The sequence below is a fragment of the Scophthalmus maximus genome, chromosome 8 (genome assembly GCF_022379125.1).
Source record: "Scophthalmus maximus strain ysfricsl-2021 chromosome 8, ASM2237912v1, whole genome shotgun sequence".
Classification (NCBI taxonomy): domain Eukaryota; kingdom Metazoa; phylum Chordata; class Actinopteri; order Pleuronectiformes; family Scophthalmidae; genus Scophthalmus; species Scophthalmus maximus.
This window is the reverse complement of record NC_061522.1, coordinates 22,234,358-22,244,859: the sequence shown is the minus strand read 5'-3', so window position 1 is coordinate 22,244,859 and position 10,502 is coordinate 22,234,358. Positions and strand designations below refer to the sequence as shown.

The window sequence follows — 10,502 nt, the reverse complement described above, 5'->3', positions numbered from 1 at the left end:
ATAAATATATATATATATATATAAATAAATAAATATATATATATATATATATATATATATATATATATATATATATATATATATATATATATATATATGTTTTAAAAATAACTTTAAAATTAATTTATTTTGAAGAACACAAAACATATGTATGATAGTGGAAATTAAATGAAAACCATAGTACAGACAGAGGTATGGTCTTAAAAATATTAGGAAAAGTCATCTGATATATTGCAATATCCTCAGGAAATAATCTGTTCATAATTTCATACAATTTGCAACTTTATTTATAATTCCTGCAGGTGTCAAGTTCACATAATTTCAAAAGAAGTTACTTTTCCCCCTTCCTTTGTAATGGTATGTGGGTGGGGGTCGTCAGTGTCTATACAACACATAGGTGGTAAAGATATTAATGGTGGTGATCTGTTTATTTTTTTTTACATTTATGTATTTATGGTAACGACATTGAAACATATTAGACATGGCACATACTGTGCAAAGAATACATGTTGCACACTATGGGATGCAGGGCATACAAAGGTAGACAGTACAGAGGAGAAAGAAAAGGTAAGGGAGACATTAGACATTGTACTCTGACATCAATATATTTTGGCTCCTGAAAATTTAATTTGGCTCCTAGATTTTTTTTTGTGTCTGGAGCCCTGCAAGGCTTATGTCAAGATTAAAATCAACAAGCAATTTCATCGCTAAATCATGTTGCTGGATAGTGTTAAATGCAGATGAAAAATCCAAAAATAAAAGTCTGGCATGTGTGCCAGGACCTTATAGCTGAATTCAGTAGTTTCAGTTGTGTGTGTGAGAACGTTTCAGTTGTGTGTGCGAGAGGTAATTTCAGTTGTGTGTGAGAGTGTTTCAGTTAAACAGGAAGGCATTTCAGTTGAACAGGAAGCCGTTTCAGTTGAACAGGATGGCATTTCATTTGAACAGGAAGGCATTTCAGTTGTGTGTGTGTGAGAGGTAATTTCAGTTGTGTGTGTGAGGTAATTTCAGTTGTGTGTGAGAGCCTTTCAGTTGTGTGTGTGAGAGGTAATTTCAGTTGTGTGTGTGAGAGGTAATTCTGGAATATGTCCTTAACGGCCCCTCATAGAAGCATGGCTCGATGCACAGCTCTTTTTATTGAATCAAACCAACTTTGCCTATGTCGGGAAATATAAAGTTGTCCTGATAAAAGCTTGTTTTCTAGTTTGTTTCAATTCGTGACCAAATCAATTGTACTAAAAGTTGAGCAGATTTGTTTTTTATACAGCAACATATTTGTATTTACCAGTTTTAGAGTAAAACACACATTACTTCTTGGATCATTATTTGTCTAATGCAGGGCTGCTGCCTCATTTATCATTATTTGCTCTATTAGATCTTGTAAAACTCATCTTTTTTTCCTTATTAGGTTCTCAGAGGAATGAATCAGGCCCCCATCCCTCTCAGCTGCATGATACACCACCCAGGCCTAGAGCAGAACTTCTACAACATCTACAGAATGGAACACGGACCTCTCAGGTGCGGAATAGAAGAAGAGTAAGGTTCTAATTAATTCATATAATGAGATACAACTGCATAAGATAAAACAAAAATCGTTTTCAATATAGCACAGGATCCACAGAACAAATTAAGAAATGAGAAAATTATTTTCTTCAAAATATCTTTATTGGTTGTAAATGTAACGAGACCAGAAATAAACACATAAACATAAATATATCAGTAGAGAGACAATTTGCAACTGCAATATTGCCTCATTGTTTTCACTTCCAGGTGCTTTGGACATGGTTGGTGCTGGGGGACGCCACAACAGGGTCGTCAGCCCATCATGTGTCGTCTTCGGGATCTGCAAGGAGTTTCCTGATCCAGCTGACCAGTATGTTGGCTTCCAACCGCCCCTTAACTGAAGCCTGACATGTGGCGAGCAACCACTTCCTCCTTTGACGGCCTGTCATATTAGGATGACAGATCTTTGGGTATGGGGATTTTTTTCATCTCCTCCACAAATGGTGCTGGATCCTCAAACACCAATCCTCATCAAGTCACCAACATAATCTGTTAAACGTTTCATTCAATCATTCATTTTCTTGTGTTTTCCTGAATCCACCTTTGTTGTTTACTTAAAATGTTCATAATAATGTATTAATCATTTGAATTTGTTAGCATGTTGTAATAATAAAAAAGTGTTTTACAACTTACTGAATGTGGGTTCTGACTTAACAGGCTTTGTGGTGGCTTCACCCTTCTTTGTCTTGGGGAACATGACTCTGTAAACTGGTTGTCCAGAAGATGTTGAAGCTTGCTTGTGGTTCGAATTTTTATTATAATGGGGAACATTTGGGAAAGAGGGGGTCTTCATGCCATGGATGTTGAAGAGGTTGCACTCCCAATAGACATGGTTCTTTAAACCGTGGAACAGGAGGGTAGCCGTTTGGTGTGATGTATTGGTACTCTGTCATACAAGGGCAAATAAAACAATGAAAAAATTGCATCAAAAGACAACAATCACTATCTATTCTTAGCTGTTTCTCCCTCATCATAGGCTTTATTGTCATTGTACAACGAAATTCTGTTTGGTAGCTCTTGCAGCTATATAAAAAACAAGATAAAGATAAGAAAAATGTGGATCACAAATTTATTTTAATATATAAATATATACGTATATATAATTCACATATATAGTATATACAACAACATGTGCTGTGTAAACGAACAGAACACACAAAAAAAACACAGTATATTATATTTACTTGAATCATCAGCCCGGGTCTAGCTCGGGAACAAATATACTGTGGGATAAGAGTAATTGAATTCATATAATAATTTACACACAGCCATGCTATCGATAGCTCTGTTTATAACAAAGACCGGGCGCAACCGGTGTCCCTCGCTCAACTGCTTATTCTAATTTGCCGTCATGTACAACATGTCAAAGTGTATCCGAGACAGTTAATCCAAAATCGGATGTTTGGAAAGCAACCGACCGTCAAAATAGCCGCATCAAATGGGCCCCACCTTACACAGAGCATTAAATGTCAAAATTAGAAGCAATAGGAGTAGTATCACCATTAGAAGGCCCAGGGTTTGGGTGAACATTGCCAGAGGTAAGCGACATGAGGATAATTAACGTGCGTCGGAGAACAACGCCAAAATAATATCCATGATTAACATTCACAGAGGGCTTAATCAAAGTTAAAGAGGAAAATGTAATGAGCTGCTGCAGTAGCATATACGAGTACAATGGGATAAGGTGTGTTAAACAACATATAAGGAGGCCAACAGTCATTGTAATCCAGAAGGATGAAATGTCCCTGGATGGTGGATTATAGTCTGAAGTGCTGCCATAGCAAGTCTGTGGCAAAATTATTGTCTCATGAACAGGACAGTGCCTGGAGGTAGTAAGAGTACTATGATCCAGGGCAGATAAAAGGAAAAGTAAAATAATAAAAAGAGCCATCTTTAGTGACTAATAGAGAGGCATGACATATAAGGCAGATAAGGGGCTAACCTTTTAGGTTGATATTAGCTGATATCCAGGCTGTAGGCTGTAGATGTAGGCCCAAGCTGAGGCCCGTTGAGATCCAGGCTGTAGTAGGTGTAGGCCCAGGTTGATATTAGCTGTGGTCAGGCTGTGGGAGGCTCAGGCTGAAGCTAGCTGAGATCCAGGCTGTGGTGGATGTAGGCCCAGGCTAAAGCTAGCTGAGATCCAGGCTGTATCAGATGTTGGCCCAGGCTGAAGACAGCTGAGATCCAGGCTGTTGTAGGTGTAGGCCCAGGCTGAAGCTAGCTGAGATCCAGGCTGTAGCAATTGTAGGCCCAGGCTGAAGCTAGCAGAGAGACAGGCTGTTGTGGGTGTAGGGCCAGGCTGAAGGTAGCTGAGATCCAGGCTGTAGCAATTGTAGACCCCGGCTGAAGCCAGCGGAGATCCAGGCTGTAGAAGGTGTAGGCCCAGGTTAAGGCTAGCTGAGATCCAGGCTGTAGCAGGTGAAGGGCCAGAAAGAAGCTGGCAGGCTAAAGCTAGCCGAATGCCTGGAGTAAACTCAGGATTCAGCAGCAGAGAAACTTATTTGTAGATTTAAAGATCCATAAAAGCAGCCAGGTATGCTCTTCTTGGAAGGGTATAAAGGCAAACCTTCAATGGTAGAAGGGAGTTGGTGTTTTTCTGAGCCTAACATTGTGCAATACATATCAGATTATATTCTGAAAGCTTTGAAATCAGTTTTTGAAAGCTTAAAATCTAATTTGAAAAAATTGACTGCAAACACTTTTTTGTATTTGTGTTTTCACAACTGTAGCGCTCTGCTTCTCCAACTAATTTTGCAAGTTTCAATTTTTTCACTGTTGTCCCAGTGTATCTTTTTATTTCAAAGTTTTTCCCCCAACATATGTACACCAGTTTTCAGATCACCATTTACAAGGTTTCAAACCTGGAAAACAAACTGATGCACTTGAAGCACGAGAAGTGACAATTTTGAAACTTTGAAAAAATACATTTGAGTAACACAGTACAAAGAGTGCTGCTGTTGTGAGAAAGACAAACTGAAATATAAAATAATATATATATTAATTTCACCAAATCAAAACATGTTTTAAAACCGAGATTCAATGATCGAGGTAAAGCTTTCAGACAGAGATTCAACTTCTCAGACATTGACAGGGATTCAAGAACTCTAAAGGAAAAATAACTTTTACCTTAAATCAAGTCAAAGGTGGAATGATTTTGAATATGGTGTAAATCTCATTCTGGAAAGATACTGATGATACAATTTCTGTTGGTTTGCACTTGGCAGCACTGCCTGATTTTCTTCCGTTAAAAGGATCAAACATTTATGATTGCACCTGGCACTTTATTTTTGTAATGCAGTTTGAAAGTGTTGTAAAAGGATGTATAATATGGATGACTATGTAACAGAATTACTGTATGTGGGGAAAAAAAGTATTTGTATACATGTTTGTGCCATGATAGAGAAAAAGAAGGCCAACAGTGTAACTACGAATCTGCCTACCCTTTGAATGCATGCTGCCGAAGGGTGTGAAGTGAACTGTAGTAGAGATAGAAGAAAAGTCAGTATCTTTGCATCTGGTTTGACTTGCATTAGAGGTAGTGTAATGAGTTGTCATGAGACAATCTTTGACTAGTTTATTATCCCCTCTGGCCTGCCAATTCAAATAAAATGATGACCCAGACGAGACTCGAATATCCCTGCCATCCCAATCAAAGGGCAATAGTATCACAATCAACAGAGTACTACTCTGCTACTCTAAAGGTGTTAAGCCATTGAACAAGGCTGAAGATTCACACCAACTCATTTGTTTTGGCTCAGAAATATTGTCATAGTTGTGTGAATTTTGTGTTTGACAATGAGGGATGCACAATATGAAAATGGTGATTTAAATTGGGATTTAGATTCAAAATTAATTGTGTCAGTTCCATGTTAATCTACTAAATAAAAGTCAGTTTTAACAAAGTACATGCAGTATAATAAAGTCATACATTCTGTCTGTTAAAGTAGTGACTTTCTGTCATTGAAACATAGGTCTGTATATGTATATGTATGTTCAAAATGGTTGTATTTTGACACGGGAGGCTTGTGTGCATAAAAGATAGTATTTAGTAGTATGTACCTTGTGCTGTTGTGGTGTTTTTGTTAATTTGACAGTATTCAGTTCAAACAGTATTGGAGTAGCTGTAAGTAAGTAAGTATATAGGTTGGGGGACTTATTTTTTTTAAAAAGAAACCCCTATGGAATTCCATAAGGCTATAATGTACACAATTTGCACTAAACTTTTAATAGTTTCTTGTATATGCATACAAGTGGAAAACTATGACTGACAGCGATAAATATTATCTGAAAAAATCGGGAAGAGCCTGACAAATACAGATATTCTCGGTAAAGGCTTAAAAGAACAAGAATGCACATACTGTGTGGAAGCACAGGGAGAGGATAGAATAGAAAGCAATAATCAGTTGATTGCAGGAACAGTTGACAGGAAATGTTACAAGTTTCATGCACTGGAGTAGCCAGAACCTACTGTCTAATTCATATCCTGCACATTAGTGAGAGGAGGATGAGGGCATGCGGCATGAAAGACAGCGAAGCAGAACGCAAGCATCTCTAATGTTCCTTGTGGCCTTGGACAGTTCAAGATGTCAACCTCAAGCTGCTTGTCTCCCGCTTCTCTGTGTGTGGCTTTTGTTTATGTTTCAGGTCACACATGCCCAAATGATTGACATGTGCGTGTTTCATCAACATTTTGGCTGTATGGTACAAATGATAGAGGCTCATCCTCAAATGCATTCAGTCCTGGCCAGGGAGCAGGCCAAGCCATAGGGATTGAGGAGTACACATTTTTTTATACTGGGTCCTTAGTCTACACCCACTCAAGCACTTATGTCCTCCCACCTTTAGGTCTAATAAAGCAGTCCATTTCAAATAAGCGCTTGGCCATCAGCCTTGTAGTGACAGAGATGGAGTATCTAACAACAACCATTTCTAATTCCAGTGTCATAGTCCCACCCAGCTCTGTTTTGCATATACTCACCCTGAATCAGAGTTTGCAGAAGGAGCTGGGCGAGTGGACAGGGAATAATGAGACCCTTGGGTTCTGACAGAGTAGGGGTGGGAAACTTTTTCCAATCAAGGGCCATTTGAATTTATTTAAACATCCATTGCGTGCCATACAATATTTTTGAATACACAAATGATACTTTTAACTTGTTTTGTGTCTCTGTCCTCATTTGCTTTGTTGTATTAAATTGAACCTTTGCTATTTCTAATATTGTGTTTTAATTGTACATTTCTTATTGATGAAAAGAACTTTCAAAGCATCAGTCTGTATCTGCGTTTCATTCTTAAAACATTGACAGAAATAAAACTTTGTTATAAATGCACAGTAAAAAAGGATTGTTGTTTTCATTTAAAGAAAATATTTTCAGATGTAACAATGACAGGGTTAGGAGGGTGTTCATGTCCACCTCTGGCAAACCATGTTGACATTTCATCCCTTTTCATACATGAGCTCAAACAGTGGCAAAAAAAAGAAGAAAAAGGGTACCTACTGCACAACATGGGGCCCCGACCAATCCGCATAATTTGAATTGTACCGAATTTGGCACTTCGTCATGTTTTCTCACCTGGTGTACCGTATACAGCACTGAATCCTATTTTCTCTACTGGAAAGGGAAGCCTTTGGGGAACTGTCATGTAGGGGCGGCATACACGGCACTTCATAACAGCACACTTTTCCATTGGAAGGGCACCCATATAGGGAACGTCAGGTTTAGAACATTGGAAGGGCACCTTATAGGGCGCTGCATCACGTTTTCTCCACTACAAGGGCACTCATTAAGACACGCTATCAAATTTTCTTGCACATCCTCATAATTTATTGCATGAAAGGGCACCCTCTCGTTCTCCCACTGGTCCTCTGTCTGGGAATACATTTAAAGGGCAAGGTCAGAGGTCATTGCGGTGAACTGTGCATGTGGGTGCTTTCTTACCCTCTGGTCGCAGGAGGTAAACTGGGTGGTCCTCCCTCAGCTGTGCCACCACCAAAAATGGCTTTGGGGTCCACCTTGGGGTCAACTTCCACCTGGCTCTACTCCGGAAGTTACACCCACTCACCTGGAAGGAGTGACACCACCTTCGCTCGACGGTTATAACGGGCCCGATCCTGTCTCCTTGCTGTCTGATATGCCTGACTCAGAACCCTTTGATGCCGTTTTACCCAGCTCTGCAGTGTGTGTGGCTCTATGGTAGGACTCAGGCCAGTGACCCAATCTACTGGCAATCTGGCGTGCCTTCCGAACACCACGTAATGTGGGGTCATGCCGTTGTGCTGTGGGTGGTGTTGTTGTATGCATGGATGAGAGCTGGCAACTGGTTGGGCCAATGTCCTTGTTCGGACTCTGTAAGGGAGCTTAACAGTCTCAGCAAAGTCTGATTGAATCTCCCACAGGCTCCATTTCCCTGGGGGTGATAGGCTGTCGTGTGGCTTTTCTGGCATCCATAGAGCTGGCAAAGCTGGTTCACTAGGGAGGACTCGAAGCAGGTCTGTCAGGATGCGTTCAGGGCAGCCAAATGTCTGGATAAGGCTGTTGGACAGGGTTCAGCCTGTTGTGTCTGCTGACTAGTCATTCGTGGCTACTGCAAGAGTAAATTTAGAGAACAGGTCAGTTATCACCAATATGTATGGGTACCTCTCCTCCCGACATCCCAGGGATAGGTAATCCAACCCCACTACTTTGAATGGGTAGGATGTGGTGATGGGCACTAGGGGGGAGCCTTTCCTTCGGGTCCAGCTTTGGCACAGACACACTCCAGGCACGCCTCTGTCCACTCCTTTATGTCCTGAGACATCCGGGGCCAGTAGCAATGCTGCCGTAGTGCTGCTAGAGTCCTTTCGTTGCTGGGGTGTCCCATCCCATCATGATTTCCATACTTATTCAGCTTCCTGCTTAGAGAAAAACACCTGGAACATCACGTGTCCAGTCTCCCCACACCATCTTCCAGCTACACCATTCCTCAACATGACTTTATCCAACTCTGTCCACAGCTGCTTCATATATGGTGATATTGCACCACATACCTCAGGTGGGGGTAGTTGATGCTCCTTCCACTGCCTTACCTGGAGAACGTGGGGGTCCAGGGTCTGGTGTTCCTCCCAGGTTCTGTCTCCTCCCACCAGGATCTGGTCCACATGCACCGACTCTGCCTCTACACTCTGTTCTGGCAGCCTGGACATAGCAGCAGCCTTATTGTTTTGTGCCCCTGGTCGATATTTAATAATGTACCTGAAGTTTGCCAGTTGAGCTGCGCAATGTTGCTCCACTGCACCTAGCCGGGCTGTTTCAAGGTTTACAAGGGTGCTGTTATCTCTGAAAACAGTGAATTCTGCACCATGGAGAACGTCTTAGAATTTTTCGGTCACAGCCCACTTCAGGGCCACCAGCTCTAGTTTGAAGGAGCTGTAGTTCTGGTCATTGCGCTCTGTGGGGTGTAGGCTGCGACTGGCATAAGCAATTACTCTTTCCATGCTTCCTTGCTCCTGTGCCAGTACTGCCCCCAGGCCCTCAAAACTGGCGTATACAGCCTTAGGGGTTGAGAGAAGGCAGTGTAGGCCAAGACCGGAGTGTGTAACAGGGCTCTTTTTAACTGATCAAAAGCCTGCTGGAACTCTGGGGACCGACAAATTGGGGCAGTCTTTTTCTCATGTGTGGTGGAACCATGTGTCAGAGCATTTAGTGGTGTCACAATATCTGAAAAGGCAGGTATAAGACAACAGTACTACCCAGCAAAGCCAAGGAAAGACCTCACCTGCTTCACTGTCTGGGGAACTGGCCAGTCTCTCACAATAGCTGTCTTAGCCAGATCAGTAGCCACTCCCTTCTCGCTGATCACATGTCCCAGGTACATCACCTCCCTCTGTAACAAGTGGCACTTTATTGTTGGCAGCTTTAGTCCATGCTGATGTAGCCGCTGGAACACTTCTTCCAAGTGGTGAACATGGCTGTCAAAAGTCAGGGGAAAACACAACAACATCATCCAGATAAATCAACAACGAATCATTTACCATTGTGCCCAGGCAGTGCTGCATCAGTCTTTGAAAGGTGGCTGGGGCGTTGCACAAGCCGAAAGGCATGCGTTCAAACTCATACAGGCCGAACGCTGTCGTGAATGCAGTCTTCTCTTGATCAGAGGGATCCATTTCCACCTGCCAGTAGCCACTTGCCAGGTCCAAAGTGGAGTACCACTTGGCAGCTTTGAGCCCGGTTAGCAACTCTTCAATGCGAGAAAAGGGGTAGGCATCCTTATGAGTGAGTGAATTCAGTTTTCTCTAATCGACACAGAACATCCAGATACCATCTTTCTTCTTGACCAGCACGATGGGACCCCCCAAGGGCTTGCACTCTCCCTCACCACAACACTGTCCAGCATGTTCTGCAGCAGAGTCTGGAGTTCAGTGTATAAGCTTGGGGGAATGGGTCGGTACCTCTCATGGCTAGGGGGCGCTGAGCTGTGGGGTATCTGGTGCTTCACAGCACTTGTGTGGCCAAAGTCCTCATCATGACTGGAAAACACTTTCATCAATTTCAGCAGGAGACGGTTCATTTCAGCAGGAGACGGTTCATCTCCCCCTATTTGTCAGGGGTCAGGCCATCTCCCTGTAAAGACATTACAGGACGAGAGTCCTCATCTACAGTGTCTGCAAGTCCCACCCATCTTACCGCTACCTCCACGACATCTGGTGCTACATTGTGGAGAACTAGCTCCTGTTCTCTCTGTATGTCGGCTGTGGTCACCTCGGTTACCTGGGCCAACGGCTGGCGTTGGGGGACCTCCACTGGGTATGGGTTTGGGTTGCAGATCCGACACGGTACTCTTCCTACGTTTAGCATGGCCAGGGTGCGACCCACACACCATTCTGAGTCACAGTCAAGGGGGGGGCTCTACCAGAACATTACAAGATGGTTGGGCTGCACCTTCAGAGACTTGTGTCCATA

At 42.4% G+C, this 10,502-nt stretch overlaps 1 long non-coding RNA gene across 1 annotated transcript; it reads right to left on the bottom strand.

The window, feature by feature from the left end:
* Nucleotides 1-1,667: 1,667 nt before the first annotated feature.
* On the bottom strand, nucleotides 1,668-3,991 carry LOC118312685. Its single transcript, XR_004794271.2, has 3 exons — nucleotides 3,506-3,991; nucleotides 2,197-2,449; nucleotides 1,668-2,052 (listed from the first exon to the last, which is right to left on the bottom strand). It is a non-coding gene; the product is annotated as an uncharacterized LOC118312685 (long non-coding RNA).
* Nucleotides 3,992-10,502: the final 6,511 nt, after the last annotated feature.